This window comes from Saimiri boliviensis, chromosome 11 (assembly GCF_048565385.1).
Source record: "Saimiri boliviensis isolate mSaiBol1 chromosome 11, mSaiBol1.pri, whole genome shotgun sequence".
NCBI lineage: Eukaryota > Metazoa > Chordata > Mammalia > Primates > Cebidae > Saimiri > Saimiri boliviensis.
This window is the reverse complement of record NC_133459.1, coordinates 87,038,516-87,057,198: the sequence shown is the minus strand read 5'-3', so window position 1 is coordinate 87,057,198 and position 18,683 is coordinate 87,038,516. Positions and strand designations below refer to the sequence as shown.

Here is an 18,683-nt window from a genome sequence, read left to right as displayed (position 1 = left end):
CGAAACACAGAATATCAGTCATTTGTTTCACTGTGACAAAACAACAACCTCAGTAGAAAATTCTTCTCCAAATCTACCTTGCAATAATGGACTGATTATGGATCACTTAAGGTCTGTCAACTGGGAATTTGGAAAAAGACAAAAAGAGAGCACGCGCAATCTCTGGTTCACTGTACCAACGGAATGCACATGCCTAATTGCCCAACCCAGAGAACGCCTTTTGAAACACTCCAGTCAGCCCACACTGTGTATCTGTTCCAGCTCCTGCTTTCCATGGAAGAAGGTGTAGGGAATGAAGCATTGGGCAAGAGCATTAAGAAAGAAACCCGTCCGTTTTTGAAAGAGCAAGATTTTACGTCACTTATGATTCAGGTAAAATGTCCATTTTTCCCTTGCTGTTAAATTAATGCTTCATTTATTTTTAACTTGGTTGGTTAATGGCTCCTGGTAGTCAAAATCACTGGTTGCCATTTACTCCTCAGCTGGAGAGGGAAAATGTCTGGTTTACATTCTGCCCTTATCCTTACAAGACTGTCCTTACTTCAGACTCAATCACAAGTCCCAGAAATTCAGGCTAACTGTGCTTCTGTTTGACTTGACTATAAATTTGGGGGTTCCCATAATCTTCTCTTCAAATTTCATAATTTACTAGAATAACTCATAGAACTCAGGAAAGCACTTTACTCACTATTATTGATTTATTATAAAGGATACAACTCAGGAACAGTCAAATGGAAGAGATGCAAAAGGCAAGGTATTTGAGGCCAGGGGGAGGATGAAGCTTCTCTGCTCTTTCCAACCTCACCACCCTCCCAGCACTTTGATGTGTTCACCAATCTGGAAGCTACCTGAACCCCATTGTTTAGGGATTATATCAAAGTTTCATTATGTAGGAATCAGTGATTAAATAACATTGGCCATTAGTGATTGAAAATCTCCACTTCCTCTCCCCTCTCCAGAGGTTGATGATGAGAATAAAAGTCCCAATGCTGGAATCACATGGTTGGATCATCTGGTGACCAGGCCCCACATCCTGAAGCTATCCAGGTACCTACAATGAGTTACCTCATTAGAACAAACATAGGTATGGTTGATAGCTCACTATGAATAACAAAGTACACTCTTTTTTTTTTTTTTTTTTAGACGGAGTTTCGCTCTTGTTACCCAGTCTGGAGTGCAATGGCGCAATCTCGGCTCACCGCAACCTCTGCCTCCTGGATTCAGGCAATTCTCCTGCCTCAGCCTCCTGAGTAGCTGGGATTACAGGCACGTGCCACCATGCCCAGTTAATTTTTTTGTATTTTTAGTAGAGACGGGGTTTCACCATGTTGACCAGGATGGTCTCGATCTCTTGACCTCGTGATCCACCCGCCTCGGCCTCCCAAAGTGCTGGGATTACAGGCTTGAGCCACCGCGCCCAGCCAAAGTACACTCTTATAAGGAATTCCAAGGGTCTTAGGAGCTCTGTGATGTGACATGGGGGCAAAGGCTAAATATGAATTTATTTTACACATAACATGATGCTGTATAAAAAAAAGTCTCATAGGAGAGCTAATTCTTAGTCCAAATGGCTGCTACAATTTGAAACAGTGCCAGATAGTTCATTTAAAAGGTCAAGCTCGCCTTCAAGGCCAAAACAAGGCAGTCGTTGAAGTCATTGATGCTCTGAGTCAATGACTAATAAAGTTATTTCCTAAGGGAGGCCTTCTTAACACAATGACAGATCACTTCACAACATGCTCCTGTAGTTCTCTATCCCTTCCTTTCATAACATTTATCACACACCTATAAGTAATTGTTTGATTCAAGGTTTATTTCTCTCAGACGTCTGGTCTACATGTATCATGCTTATCATTGTATCCCAGGACTTGGCATGCAGAAGCTGCTATTCAATATTAATTGAACAGATACAACAGTTTTAATTAGACCTCCTTGCTTGGAAATAAAAACTCCAAAAATATCTTACAATCTTCATACCTTCCTACCTTCAATTTACATCCCAAATGGCTTCCTGAATCCTTTAGCAGAGACTAAAGACTCCATTTGAGCCCCATCAGCAGAGAAGACAAATTTAGCTCAGCCGTGGCATTCAGAGTAAGCTGCGGCAGCTCTGGGCACTCTGAAGTGATAGAGTAAGGTTCTTCTAAAATAACCCCCAAATAACTAATAGTAATAATCACACAGGATGCCTACATTCCAAAAAAGGTGATAGGTCACTTCTGCACATTAGGTTGGTTTCAGGCTTCATAACTAAGCAGGATTCTGCAGGTTCACTTGGTCTTAGCAAAGGGGAGAAACATGCGCTCTCTGCAAACGTTAGAGTTTCAATGGCTTTCTAGGAGACAAAAGGTATACTCCCCAACTGGAAGTTTGACACATGACTTCTAAGTCAGGGTAGGGCTTTGTCACAGCTAAGTGACAAAATCAGCTGCACAACACACAGAGTCTCTAATCAGTGACCTAAGTTCCACCACTGTACAGACCAGGATGATGTTGGTGTCATGAGTTAGGCAGGATTCCCTCTTTTTGTATTGTTTGGAATAGTTTCAGAAGCAATGGTACCAGCTCCTCTTTGTACGTCTGGTAGAATTCAGCTGTGAACCTGTCTAGACCTGGACTTTTTTTGGTTTTTAGGCTATTAATTGCTGCCTCAACTTCAGACCTTGTTATTGGTCTATTCAGAGATTCAACTTTTTCCTAGTTTAATATTGGGAGGCTGTAAGTTTCCAGGATTTTATCCATTTCTGCTAGATTTATTGGTTTATGTCCATAGAGGTGTTTGTAGTAATCTCTTATGGTAGTTTGTATTTCTATGGAACTGGTGTGATATCCCTTTATCATTTTTTTATTGCATCTATTTAATTCTCTCTTTTTTATTAGTCTGGCTAGCAGTCTATTTTGTTGATCTTTAAAAAAAAAACAGCTTCTGGATTTATTTTTTAAAGAGTTTTTTGTGTCTCTATCTCTTTCAGTTCTGCTCTGATCTTAGTTATTTCTTGTCTTCTGCTGGCTTTTGAATGTTTGATCTTGCTCCTCTACACCAATAACACAAACAGAGCCAAATCATGAGCGAACTCCCATTCACAACTGTTACAAAGAGAATAAAATACCTAAAAAATACAACTAACAAAGGATGTAAAGGACCTCTTCAAGGAGAACTACAAACCACACTGCTCAAGGAAATAAGAGAGGACACAAATGGATGGAAAAACATTCCATGCTCATGGTTAGGAAGAATCATTATCGTGAAAATGGTCATAATGCCCAAAGTAATTTACAAATTCAATGCTATCCTCATCAAGCTACCATTGACCTTCTTCACAGAACTGGAAAAAACCACCTTAAACTTCATATGGAACCAAAAAAGAGCCCGCATAGCCAAGACAATCCTAAGCAAAAAGAACAAAGCTGGAGGCATCACACTCCCTGACTTCAAACTATACTACAAGGCTACAGTAATCAAACAGCATGGTACTGGTACCAAAACAGAGATACAGACCAACAGAACAGAACAGAGGCCTCAGAAGAAACCCCACACATCTACAACCAACTGATCTTTGACAAACCTGTCAAAAACAAGCAATGGGGAAAGGATTCCTTGTTTAATAAATGGTGTTGGGAAAACTGGCTAGCCAGGTGCAGAAAGCAGAAACTGGTTCCCTTCCTTACACCTTATACAAAAATTAACTCCGGATGGATTAAAGATTTAAACATAAGACCTAACATCATAAAAACACTAGAAGAAAGCCTAGGCAAAACCATTCAGGACATAGGCATAGGGAACGTCTTCGTGACTAAAACACCAAAAGCCAAAATAGACAAATGGGATATAATTAAACTTAAGAGCTTCTGCACAGCAAAAGAAACAATCATTAGAGTGAACCGACAACCAACAGAATGGGAAAAAATTTTTGCAAGCTACCCATCTGACAAAGAGCTAATATCCAGAATTTACAAAGAACTAAAACAAATTTACAAGAAAGAAACAACCCCATCAAGAAGTGGGCAAAGATATGAACAGACACTTTTTAAAAGAAGACATTTATGTGGCCAAGAAACACATGAAAAAATAGTCATCATCACTGGTCATTAGAGAAATGCAAATCTAAACCACCTTGAGACACCATCTCACTCAAGTCAGAATGGGGGTCATTTAAAAATCAGGAGACAACAAATGCTGGAGAGGATGTGGAGAAATAGAAAGGCTTTTATACTGTTGGTGGGAGTGTAAATTAGTTCAACCATTGTGGAAGACAGTGTGGTGATTCCTCAAGGATCTAGAACTAGAAATATCATTTGACCCAGCAATCCCATTACTGGATATATACCCAAAGGATTATAAATTGTTCCATTGTAAATACACATGCACACATATATTCATTATGGCACTGTTTACAATAACAAAGACCTGGAACCAACCCAAATGCCCATCAGTGATAGACTGGATAAAGAAAATGTGGCACATATACATCATGGAATACTATGCAGCTATGAAAAAGGGTGAGTTCATGTCCTTTGCAGGGACATGGATGTATCTGGAAACCATCATTCTCAGAAAACTGACACAAGAACAGAAAATCAAACACCACATGTTCTCACAGGCAGGTGTTGAACAATGAGAACATATGGACACATGGAGGAGAACATCACACACTGGGGTCTGTTGGGGGTTGGCGGGCTAGGCTAGGGATAGCAGGGTGTGGGGAAGATTGGGGAGGGATAACACTTGGAGAAATGAAGGCAGCAAACCACCATGACACATGGAACAATCCTGCAAGATCTGCACATGTACCCCAGAAAATGAAGTATAATAAAAAAAAATTTTTTAACTATCAGATTTAGCAAATGTACAAAGCAATTAGATTTTGAGGAAGCAGATGTCTCTTCAAAGTCTTAACTGACTTTTTCTAAAGAGAAATAAATTTGATTTGTACTTTTTTAGACTAGGTAATACCTGAGTACTCTGGTGGAATTAAATGCTTAATGGTAAAAATACCACTCTTAGAATTAATAGGCAAAGATTTTCTATGAAGCTGTAACACAGAAGAACGGTCATTTACAACACACACAAAAGGGTGCCTGAGATATTCTGGCCAGGTTAAACATACTGTGAGGAAATTATCAACTTAAGAATACACTGGGCCCTTAATCAATGGAAAAATCATTTGGTATTATGACACTCACCATGCCATCAAACCTATGTTTAAAATCAAATAACAATTACTCTAATTATGGGCAAACATTTCATTTGTTGCACAACTGGTACCTAATCAAACAGTTCTGTAGAAGAGATGATTTCACAAGGTAACTAAATTTCATTGCCAAATAAGTCTTTTAAATTATTTTTAAGGAGTGTTTTTAACCAATTTCCATGTCAGAAATTTTATTTCTATAAAAATTAGTACATGAACTAGGTCTAAATCAAACCAACATGCTTTCCTCTGCTGTGAAACAATAGTCTTCTCTCATCAACACTTTATTTAAATATTTCCCAGCAACAGGCTTGTGTGCACTAACCAGGAAGTGAAACCAAATATGAGTATATTGTGAAAGCCAAGTAAAATGAAAGAACACAATTGGAATATCTGAAGTACTATTAAAATTTCATCTAAAAATCCATTTCCTTGGAAACATCAATTTAATCAAGGCAGTAATAAAAGGAATTTCGAAAGCATAATTCTTCATTTTGTTGTTTGGCAGTCTCCCCAATCTTCTATGCAAATGTCTTTTCTTGTAGCCAGGCTTGCTCATCTAGAACACAAGCATTCACTCAACCCAATCATTTTCATGCTAGTAAATCGACTCTGGTACTAACAATTGCAATCTTTAATGACTTACTTCGGGGGGGAAAAAATGCACCTTTTGCTTCTTAGGTAACAAGTATATTGCATTTATTTTAATTATTTTGCTGGGCTTACTGTCATTCCCTTTAAACTACTGTAAATTGTAAGCTCTTTAAAACCAGAAAATGTATCTTACTGATTAGTCCACTTTTTAAGTGACTTAGTGGCCTAAACATAGTAAGTGTTATTATAAGTACCTAACAATTATTCTTATTGTCCAAGGATAGTGTTAGCAGACAAAACTATGGTTACATTTTTCTGCTAAGATGGATACTAAGTAGGATCATCAATTTCCAGGCTCTATTACCGTATTTCTTCCTATGCCAAGGAGGTTGAGTGTGGGAGAAGGGGCTAGAAGACACCATGTAAAAATAAAATAAATTCTCATTTACTAATTATTATTCTTTATACTTACTTTTGATCTTACGCAGAATTTAAATTTATTAACTATAGTACAATATTTTTATGAAAACTTCCTAGCAATCTAAATAAGAAGGTAGTTCCTGAATTACCTATGACCTTAGCTAGTGATCAGGCAGCCCCTATTAGACACTGCACAAACACAGTGCAAATCTGAGTATTAGTGCTACTCTGCAGAAAAAGCTGCCCCTCTGGATGAGAATGAAATTTAAAAGGAAAAAAAAACTGTTAATAAACAGTGACAGACAAATCTATTGGCATGGTACATGCAAGTGTATAAATATAAATAATATGCAAATCGTGGTTAGCGAATTCTAGAAACACTTCAGAGCCTACTATGTGCTAGGAACAGTGTCACACTTAAGAAAGTAAGCCAATTCTATGGCCATGATGTTAAGAGGTTAAAGAGCCTGGCTAGTGGTTCTCATTCAGACCTTGTCTGCAGATGCCAAAGTACTGAGGCAGGCCAGTCCCCTAGTCAGGCCCTTTTCTTTGGGCACCCTCTTTTCTTCTTGTTACTTCCTCACTGACTTTATCAAATACTGTACTTTCACCACAGAGCCTGATCCTTTATGAATATAGTTATATTCACTGAATTCTCTTGGCAGGGAGAATTCATTGAGCATTTGCTGTGGTATGGGCTGAATAAGACAAGAAAGTATATTTCATTTTATATCTATCCTTAAAACACTTACAAAGTTAGGAAAATGGGAAATTTATATACAAAGTGAACAGAAAAAAATCAAGGATTAAATAGTAGAGTTGAACAACTCTGAACATCTATATAATGCTCAAAAGTTTATGGAGCATTTTTTTTTTTCCAATTTTAGTATACGTGCTGCTGAAGCAAGCACAGCATTTTTTTTTCAGTCATTTCAATCTTACAGTTGACTTTAGGATAAGGATACCAGCTCAGTGAGGAAAAAAAAAAAAGTTGCTGAAGACACATGGTTAGTGAGCAGAAGCTTGATCCCATAACTGTTACCAAACATGGTGCTCTTCCAACCATCCAAAGCTTCCTTTCACAAGGTGAACAGGTATGGCTCAGGGAATGGAGAAGGCAACACAGATAAGGTGTGTCTGAGCCCTTAGGGACATGCAAGGGCTGGAGCAGGAAAAAGATCTCTATCGGCCAGTAGGGAGGACAAGAGCAGAGAGGTGTTGCCTGAGGAAGAGCAGCGAGGCAGCAGAGGATCTTCACAGACAAAAGGAGATGACTTCACAAATAAATGTAGTGAGGACATTTAGGGTTGAAGATTTCAAACTATGAGTACGGCTTGAACTGATTCACAAAAGAGAATAATTATAGATTCTAAAATAGAATACAAGCAACATTTTAGGAAAATTAACCTGGTGAGGCATGAGAAATACAACGGGGCAGGATCAGGGACTGGGGGAAATGAAGGTGAGGGAACCAGGCAGACTCCCACCACAGTAACTCAGTGCTGAAGCAGTGAGAGTCCAGACCAGGGTGTTATCAGTGAGACTGACCAGGAATGAAGGAACGTAGGCATGACTGTGGATTGTGGCTGATGAGAGAGATGGGAAAGGGAAGAGCAGTAAAGTTGGAATGGTGAAAGGCTCTGTTATAAAGTGCTAGTTATTATTCCAATATTCAGTGGAAGACCAAGGAGCTCTCTGGTGAATTTTGCCCTTTCATTTCAAATCAAGGCTAATTATTAACATGATTAAGGTTTCATACTTTATTAAAGGTTTGGCATAGCTAAGGTTTGACTGAGACTGTTCTCCAGAGTGAATCTAATGGGAAAGCTGAAGAAGGTGAGATGAAAAGTCGATTTAGGTCCATTCCTAAAGATACACAGGTACTGTTATATGGAACCAAAAAAAGGTATTTGTGAAAGGGGCTTAATCCAGTCAGTGTCGAATCTTAAATTTAAAAAGCTAGAATCTGCCACTTTGGTAGCAGCATGAACAACTCGTTAGAAAGGAGATATATACATAGGGAGGAGACCAGGATAAATCAATTGTCCAGAGGATAAACAGGAAAGGAAGCTTGAACTAAGATGTAACTGAGTGTGAAGAGAAAAGGGGATAGAAGCAAATGTACTATTATTGAGCACTTTCAAGCAGGTGTTCTGCTAATTAGCTTATGGGCATAGGCATCCATCAGAAGGACTTGGTAGCAGATTAGACATTAAGGAGGGCCAGGACTCAAGGACAAGTGACTTACTCTCACTTTGGCCACAGGGTCAACGATGGAGAAGGCTAATGAGTCCGTATTTAAACACTGAGTTTGCAGCACATGTGGCCCATCCAGGTAGTGAGGTCTAGCAGGCAGCTGGAAACACAAGCTGGAGCCCTAGGAAGAGGAAAAAATGTAAATGAATTTGATAGGTTGGTTGTTTTTGCTGAACACCCAGACCAATGTTGGATTTAAAGACCCGCACTTGGTAAATTTTTTAAAAAGTTATTTAAAATAAAGAACTCAATGCAGCCACAGTCCATCTCCCATATAAAATAATTCATTTAAGGCCTTCCTTTCATAATATTTCCATTTAAAGTTGGGACAATTTAGTTTTTTATGAAGATGACTGAATTCATTAAAATACAAAGTCTATATGTTCGAAAACACCCACACATGCACACCCGCACGCACATAACTACAAAACATCTCTTCAAATGGCTTCTACTTGATTGTCCAACTGGAGAGAAACAGAATTGGAAGCAATCAAAGACATTCTTTTTAAAAATAATCTCCAGCCTCCCTATTGCAGGTGCTCATTGTCTTCCCGATCATGAACTGCCAAATCACTAACAAAACATAAGGGCAGATTTTTCATTTCTCTTCGGTGTTAAAAAGCTGCTACCTCTCCCAAGCTACTTCATCTTAAATTTGTTCTCTAATGGTTGTAGAGATAGTGAATATATTTAGCATATCAACAGGGTTAATAGAAACATGAAGAAATTTCTGATGTGGTATGTTTTATATTTTTTAAAATATCAATCTCCTTACTTTGCTTTGATAGAGATGGAAAACATATCCCTTGGGAATTTAATTTTGAAGACTTGCTCTGGCTTTGTTTTTCCTGCAGAGTCTGTCTCCGTTTAATGTACAATATATTTATTTTGCTTATTGCTTGTCTCCGCAAAGTAAGCAGTAAGCTCTGGAAGCACAGGGCTTCTTTCTATATGTAGGGCTCACTGAGGCATCCCATCACCTAGCCCAGATAGTAGGGGCTCAGTAAATAGTTTCTGAGTGAATAATCATAAGCTTGTGATTATCTCACTTCAAAAACTTACTATGTGCTTTTTTTCTTAGCAATCACATCCAATCTTCATGCTCCAACTTAATTTCAAACTATGATTTCTATTATATGTCCCAAAGAAACTCTCAGGATGTATGTTGTGGTGACACCCTGCAGAGCCCTGAAGGGTATTGGTACAAAGGAATTAACATGGGAAAAACTGTAGCGAAGTGTCAACAAAGGCTCAAAGGCTCTCAGTTTCTCCAGGTGGTTTTTCTGTCCAGTTTTGTCTTATGAGAAGTTATAATGATTTTTATCCTACCCACACTCTTCTGACTTCTGGCTTCCCTGATTTCAATTCCTATTTGCAGTATCTGTTTCAGACCAGGCTGAAACAAAACTGAGGGGTCAAAACAAACCTGAGTTTGCACCTGTTGTTTTCATAAGAGAATGGTCTAAGCCTGTATTTCTTCTACACACACCAGAAACTCACATTAACTTAAAATTACAAGACAGAATAGACTACTTTCCCTCTCAAGGTTCGGATTGTCCTTCTCCGTCCCCATTATAAAACCTAATCATTTCCTCACTACCCTATTTGATGGGATAATCATAGTGACCACTTGCATTCATTACTCAACATAAATTTTTTTTCCTGGTCAACTGGATTTAGTTTGTATAATTGCATAATCAAATCCAAGGAGAAACTATTACCATACTCCAAATTTATATTAAGAATGAAACAGGCCGGGCGCGGTGGCTCAAGCCTGTAATCCCAGCACTTTGGGAGGCCGAGGCGGGTGGATCACAAGGTCAAGAGATCGAGACCATCCTGGTCAACATGGTGAAACCCCGTCTCTACTAAAAATACTAAAAATTAGCTGGGCATGGTGGTGCTTGCCTGTAATCGCAGCTACTCAGGAGGCTGAGGCAGGAGAATTGCTTGAACCCAGGAGGCGGAGGTTGCGGTGAGCCGAGATCGTGCCATTGCACTCCAGCCTGGGCAACAAGAGCGAAACTCCATCTCAAAAAAAAAAAAAAAAAAGAATGAAATAAAGACTTCAAACTTAGAAAAAAATGATGTATTCTCACTAATTCATGCTAATTCATTCTCACTAATTCAGTCATTTCAATCAAACAGTTGACTTTAGGATAAGGATACCAGCTCAGTGAGGAAAAAAAAAAAAGTTGCTGAAGACACATGGCTAGTGAAAGACACACACTTTTCCATTTGATGTCTAAATATAAGCTAGAAAAAAAAATATTGGTCTTTTGTGCTCTTTGTGAAATGTAATCAGTACATAATCTAAGCTAGAACTTTTAAAATCATTTGGATTAGGACTAATTTAATTCATAGGCCAATAATTCCAAACACATTACTTATATCAGCACGGCAATATTTATTTTTAGAAAGGCTGTCATCATCTGCATAAAAGACAATTCACTTGACAGCACTCCTTTTTTGGGCAATGACTCAAATCAGCTAGACTGAAAATAAATCTAAAGGATACACAGCTGTCATGTAGACGCAAGTAGCCTTCTGAGCAATTACTTGATTCATTTTTCCCTATTCATACAACTGGTTTTGCAAATAGGACTGCAATCCAACAAATGCATGCCCCCACCGGCAGCACACTGAAGAGAGCTTTTCGCTGTCCTAAGAAAGACTCTAGTGGATTTTTTTGCCTTGATGGGCAGGATAAACCCCATTTTTATTTTATTTAATGAGGAACAGATCTTTTTTTTTTTTTTGAGATGGAGTCTTGCTCCATCACCCAGGTTGTAGTGCAGTGGCACGATCTCAGCTCACAACATCCTCTGCCACCTGGGTTGAAGCGATTCCCCGGCCTTAGCCTCCTGAGCAGGTGGGACCATAGGCGCGCACCACCACACTCGGCTAATTTTTTTGTATTTTAGTAGAGACGGGGTTTCACCATGTTGGCCAGGATGGTTTCGATTTTCTGACCTCGTGATCCGCCAGCCTCAGCCTCTCGAAGTGCTGGGATTACAGGCGTGAGCCAACACGCTCAGCAGAGAAACGGTCTTTAAAATCAATTTACAAAATATGTGAACCATTTACAAAATAAGTGCTCCAAACTTTGAGAATAAGATTTTATCAAAGAAATGTTGGCATCAGAATTTGAAGGACAGACAGGTACCAGACTGGATTGCTCTCTATGTCTAAATAAGTACAGGCAACTTATTTTCATTGTAACCTTCCGTAATTGCTGTTTTAACTTTTTATTATGGAAAATTTTAAACATACACAAAAGTTGGTAGAGTGGTACAATGAAACCCATCTGCCCAACACTCCGATTCAACAGTCACAATACCCACCCTCACTGGAGTATTTGGAAACAGATTCTAGATATATTCTGTCTTATTTCAGTATGGATCTCTAAAACAGAAAGAGTCTTTAAGACAAAACCGCAGTATCATAAGTATATCCAGTGACATGCTGGCAAATATTTAACAACCAGTTTTCTGAGAGAAAAAAACAAGGACCCTGGTTCTTTGCCATTTTCCATGATTCCCACCATGGCCAATTTCAAATTACCAACATGATGTTACTGAATATGGAGTTGAGAAGAGCTGGGTCGCACATCATTATATAGAACTTCTACTCTGCAGACAGCTTAGACACAACCTTAAGAGCACAGATAGCAACAAATTAAAGCAAAATAATTAGGGAATGAAAGTTTTGAGTATTTCTTTTACTTTTAATACTGTAATTGTAAGTTTGTACACTTCAGTTTTATGACTATGTTTAGCTTGTGAAATGCCTATAACAACAGTTTTCACAGGCTTATGTGTGTCAACTCTAGCATTACTACTGAATCATATCCAAATAATTAACAATTCCTTAATATTATCAATTACCCAAACTTCTATGATACATCTCTGCTCTTTTTTATTTAGTGATAGAGAAATATTTTCAGCAGGGAGGAGGAGGAACTTTGCTTCAGAAAGCTACAGCAAGGGCTCCATTCTGTGTGTAGCTCAGTCTGCTGTTGAAGTCTGTTTCCAGGAGGTTGAGTCAGATGCCATTGTGATTATGTACCTTCATATCACTCAGGAATCATAGTAATGTGCTTAATTTGCTTTTTATTGCCCATTCTTTGGCTCTCAAAAGAAAAAGAGTTTGAAAGGGAGTAGTAGAGAGGCTTGGAAGAAGGGGAAATATGTCTACTCCCGGTAGACAACCATGAGCTGATGGAGTGTTCTGAGAGAGAGAATATTGCTAAGAAGATGTGAGTTACTTTTCTGTGCTTGATATCTCTCACCGTTGAAACCTGGTTCACAAAAAGTCCTCTTTAAATGTGCCTTCCAGAATGGAATATGGCACATTAGATGTGACAGTCCTTAAGCAGATGGTGAAGTGGAGTTACTGCCATCCTTGATAAGATGCTAACACTGGACTGCAACTCTACCTCGGGCTCACAGTCAAGCAGAACTCAAGTCCAACCAATGAACCAGTGCATACTAAACTCACCGAGACTCCACAGTACACATTCACAAATCTTCTCCCACCATCAAATTTGGTGCCAGGCTGCTTTTCCAACCTGTCCCACTAAGCCTTTGAACATGCTCTCTATTTCCAGATAGGTTAGACTACCTGCTGTCCAAAAAACGTATAATATACTATTTTTATTTTCAAAAATCCTTATGAAAATTTTCTAATGTATACAGAAGTATGAATAATAAGGGTCCCCCATATACCATTTACCCAGCCCCAACGATCACCTCCTATCATACCCATGCCAAGTGTTTTGAAGCACATCCTGAATGTATCATTTCATCTGCAATGATTTCAGTACTGCATACATTCTTTCCTACATACCTCTGCTCAAACACTTCCTGTCCACCCCCTTCTTCATCTTTCCAAATGCTATCACATCCTGCAAGCCTCACCTCCTACGATGTTTCCACTGAACTTGTGAGTCATATGCCTCCTTGGGACATCTGTCTTATTGTTGTCCTCTCACTCATTTTTACCTCTGAAGTTAGACACTATGTCATTGGCCTTGAAAGCAGGAAACCTCTCTCACCGTATATACCGTGCAAGAATTCACGCTTAATAGGGAATGCACTGAAGGATATTCACTTGGTTTTATAGTTTATTAAAATTTGACACACCAGTTTTATTCAGCATATTACCCAAATTCTGTATACGAAATGTTTTGGTAAATGCCTTGGACAGGGCATACAGACACAGTATAACAGGCGGAAAGAACACTGGTCACAGAGCTAAAAGGCCTGGTTCTTATTCTGCCCTCTGATTACATGCAATGTTGAGTACATTATGTGACTTCTCTGAGGAACAGAAATTAATTGCAGCCATTCTTCCATTCTCCTTCTCTAAAGTGTCAGAATCAAATGTGATTATTTATGTAAAGATGATTTTATAATTAATAAAACACATTGTTAATGCTCATCTTTATCTGTAAATGCAGAAATCATTGACCATATCACTACACAACAAGGAAAGCTATTGCTTTGAATCATAAACATATAAGGAGAATAAATTTAAACGCCCAAAAGAAAAAGGGCATGCAATAATGCAGATATCAGATGGGATTAAGAATCAACAAAATTCATCCTGGGAAGAACGTAACAGCATACCTAGTATCTTTCTTAGACCTAAAAAAACTACTGCCTTATAATTAAAACAAACAAACTGAGGGAACCCTAAAAAGAAATTACAAAGAAAGCAATGTCTGTTTTCAACTGTGTAAGAAAATTTCCTGTTATGTTAAAAAATTAAAAGGCAAAATTCGACACCTGACTTCTTCAAATAAAACTCCCAATTGTATCCCAAAAAATGGTTATAATTTTGAGTTTATGCTATTTTAGGACATTCTTAATGTATTTGACTTCTCAATTTTGCATTCTGCTTTGCCAAAGGAAAATCATTAATATCAAACTGCAAACATCTATCATGTTATACCAAACAGTACTTAAATTCAATGGAATTGAGGTTTTTTTCTTCCTCCACTAGAAAAGAGCATAGATGGATTCATTAGGAAAGCAGTGTTCTACAAACCATCCTGCAACCTTCACTACCATCCTGCGAGAGATTTGCAAATAGGCTCAGCCTATCTAAAGTACCCACTGAGATATTAGCATTGTAAGGATTCTTACAAGCAAATAAAAATCACAGGTATTGGACAAAAGATGTAAATGTTATAAAACTCTGAATAATCTGGCCAACACAGAAAAACTGTTTTTCAACTTTGAACATTAATACGACTAAGTGATAGTAGATAAAAACAACAGCTGCTGAGCCCGGTAAATCCGAATGAGATTATTAGGTCAAAATAATGGAAATATACAGAGAACATTCCAAAATTCCCAGCACACTGACAATAAAGCACCAAAACCGGAATCTTAATAGGGAAAAAGCATTTTGTTTAGAAATAATTTTTTTAATATGACTTCACCATGTGTAATATCTCTGGGATGTTACTGGAGAGGAAAACAAGAATCAAAAGTGTAAACTACTGAACAATAGCTTCCTTCCCTTTATTTCCATTCCCTTCTCATGAAACCCACCGAATAACTACGTATTCTTACATCTTGTTCTGCAAAAACATAGAGATTTTCAAAATCATCTGGGCACAGTGGCTCATGCCTGTAATCTCAGCACTTTGGAAGACCAAGGAGGAAGAATCACTTGAGTCCAAGAGTTCAAAACCAGCCTGGGCAACACAGCAAGAAGCTCGTTTCTACAAATTATAACAATAATGAGCCAGGCTTGGCGGCACGCAACTGTGGTCCCAGCTACTCAGGAAGCTGAGGCAGAAAGATAACCTCAGCCTGGGAGGTTGAGGCTGCAGTGAGCCACGACAGTATCACTGCACTTCAGCCTGAAACAGAGCAAGAGCTCATCTCAAAAAAAAAAAAAAAAAAGAAAGAAAGAAAGAAAGAAAGGGAGGGGGTGCAAGGGAGTGGGGGTTGTCAGGCACAGTGGCTCATGATTGTCAGCCCAGCACTTTGGGAGGCTGAGGTGGGTGGACTGACTGAGGTCAGGAGTTTTGAGACCAGCCTAGCCAACACGGTGAAATCCCATCTCTAGAAAAATACAAAAAAAAAAAAAAAAAATAGCTGGGTGTGGTGGCGCGCACCTGTAATCCTAGCTACGCAGGAGGCTGAGGCAGAAGAATCACTTGAACCTAGGAGACAGAAGCTGCAGTGAGCCAAGATCACTGCACTCCAGCCTGGGTGACAGAGCAAGACTCCATCTTTAAAAAAAATCAGTTTTTCAAAACTTAGATAATATTAGAATACATTTTCTCTTGTATAGATTGCTTTACGAAAAGGAAAATACCACTCACTGGTTTTTGTTACCTTCATGCACAACAGAAAAAGAATCAAAGAAGTTCTGATACTCCTAACAAATTAAAATGGGAATTTATAGCTTCGACTTGTTACGTTGAATACTTTGAGTATTGTTATCCGTGATGATCAATTAGCATAAAAGACTTTTCAAGGTTATAGTCTACATGTCTCAAAATATGCATTAAAAATGTAGAGGACCATAGTTTTCTCTTATTTGTCTATTTACTGAATTAGGCTTAAATTTCAGAAAATGTGAAGACTGAACAAGTTTCAGGCTATAACAAAAATTTAGAGGCTTTTGTGATGTGGTTCTGAGACAGCTATAATTTTTTATATTTTGTTAATAGTGTTTTTAGTAGATCAACAACTATGCAAGCCTAATTTTTCATCATTAAGTAATTTGACTCTGCTTTAAAAGTCAGCAGACAGTAGATTTAAGCCTAGTTAACTGAACTGACAACTTACAGAAGATAAATCAGGTGGAGCTTGTCCTAACAGTTCCCCCCAGTACATAAGACAAAACAAGTCTAGTGTGAGGACAGATAGGCCCCAACAAGTAGCTGATGTGGGACTGAAATGGTTGAATATGCTTATATATTATAACAATCATGGATGCCAATACTCATGATGAGACAACTTTATGTTAAATATCTTTATAAGTGCTTATATAAATTATTTAAAGCTCTCAACAACCTCATGAGATTTTTCTCCACTTTACAGATTAGGCAACTGAGACAGTTATGCAACTTAGCTAAACATGCATAACTAGTAAATTCATAATAGAAAAACAAGCATCAATATGAATATTCTTCAAAGAGATCTCTGAGAAAAATAAAAAGCAGCTTAGCTCAATGGAATGAACAACAGGCTAAACATGTATTAATTCATTTATTCACTTACTCATTCAGTAACTGTTTAGTGGCCATTACATGGTAAATGGCACTGGAGAAGCAACAAAATAAACAAAACCAATGATATCCTCAAACCCGTGCTATCTCTACCTCATGGAATTTATAGTCTGGAGACAGAGACAAAGATTAAACAAACACTCAGTTATTTTATTATAATCACAATACATGCTTCAGATGGGGCGGGGCAGATAGAAGAACCACCTTGACTCTGAAGCTCATAGGAGACTGAGCCACTGTGAGAATTGAACCAGGGAGCTCAAAAGCTTGCCCTAGCAGATGACACTCTTCTCTAGTCCCTTAGCTAAAGGTAGGTGCAGGTTCAAGAAATAAGTAATAACCAGGATGTCATGGTTTCATGACAAGGAGGTTTCACGATCAAGGCCAGAAGGTCTCTGTCTAGTTCCGTATTTTTGGTACATAAGAGTAGCCTTGGGTTTGTGTTCAAGTTTCAAATGCTCCTAGGATTTTACAACTTTTAAAGGTAAAACCCATATATCATATTAAAAAACTTTAAGCCACAAATTATTTATTTAAATAATTTGTAGATTATATCAAGAGAATAGTTACCAAAATTAATTTGTAGATTATATCAAGAGAATAGTTATTAAAAATATCAGGAAAATTTGATTCTTGGTATAGTCAATGCTTTCTGTTCCAAAGAATGCGTGACAGTGGCTACTTCAGGCACATGGTACAGTAGTAGAAGCCAGCAAGAAGATGGAGGAGGCTGAACTCTTATCCCGCCTATCATCTGCCTTAACTTTAGCCAAGTTATGCGGTCGCTCAGAAAGCCAGTTTTTTAATTGATAAAAATAGAAATAATTCTGCTTGGTCCACTTTCTACTTTCACAGTGACAACATCAAAAGTGATGGGAAACTCTCTCCGCCCAAGAGGTTTTAGAGAACAGCAGTCCATGAAAGAATAAGCTCCTCACAAATACAACCTCTATTCTCTCTAGGCCAGGAAACCCTACCCAATAAGCCCCAAGATTTTTAGCTTTCTGGAAGACAATGAGCTTCACTGCCTGGAGGGATTACCTGGTTTCAGCAAACCTTTCCTATACAAAATGTCATTATTCTTCCACAGAACAAATAGTACTTCTCCCAAATCTTTTCCCATTTCCAGACACAAGACATCCATGTTTAGATGTTATGATTTTTAAAGTTGTGCTAATATAAAGTACACTCACTGGTAACCTGAAATTTAACAATTTAGGAGACAACAAATCATTTGGTTCAAAACTTAATCTACTCCGTCTCTGAAAAATGTTTGAAAAGTTAGAAGTTACAGTAAAACTAGTAAAATGTCAGTAATCACAGTTTGACTTAATTAATTACCATAGGATCTTGTGATAAAAGGAAATAGAATATTTACTCCTGTGGCTTTTTTCTAAACTAACTTTCATACTAGTCTCCTCTACTTCATCCCACTGCCCTACTTGGTCTCACAATATGATCTGCCCCATCTTCAGCACACCCTCCATACAGTTGCGGCGTTACTTCCAAAAACAAATCTGACATAATCTCTCAAAACCTTCCTTGCGGCTCCTGGGCTGTTCCTGGTGCAGCGGTATGCTGTGTGTAGGTTATAAATGTATCTCCAAACCCACCCCGGGCAGGGGCTGTGCCATGGTCAGCACTGGGTGTTCCAACTCCCACTCCAATGCTCTTGTTCTTTCATTCATGCCACAAAGGGGAAAAGCTGACATGAGTGGGCAAGGTTACTGTGTGGGTTTTTTAAAACTGAAAGTGTGGGGTTGAATCAAGCAATTTTCACATCACTGTTAGAGTCATTATAACAGATAACAAAATTGACAAAGTATACTTTTTTGCTCATCAAGCAAAAAGAAAAGAGCCAGGTAGGCAAAGAAGGAAGACTTTAGAGGTAGAAAGGGCTTCAGGCCCTCATACCACAATGCAACGGTCACATAGATCATTCAGCTTCTACAATTCCAAACATTTGA

General features: G+C 38.3%; 1 protein-coding gene across 1 annotated transcript in view; it reads right to left on the bottom strand.

Moving 5' to 3' along the window:
* Positions 1-8,489, bottom strand: part of LOC101029440 (leucine rich repeat containing 8 VRAC subunit B) — a 29,009-nt gene extending 20,520 nt beyond the window's left edge. Inside the window, exon 1 of the mRNA XM_039474302.2 lies at positions 8,455-8,489. The gene's annotated coding sequence lies outside the window, so the exon portion shown is untranslated. The remainder of the gene's footprint in view (positions 1-8,454) is intronic.
* Positions 8,490-18,683: the final 10,194 nt, after the last annotated feature.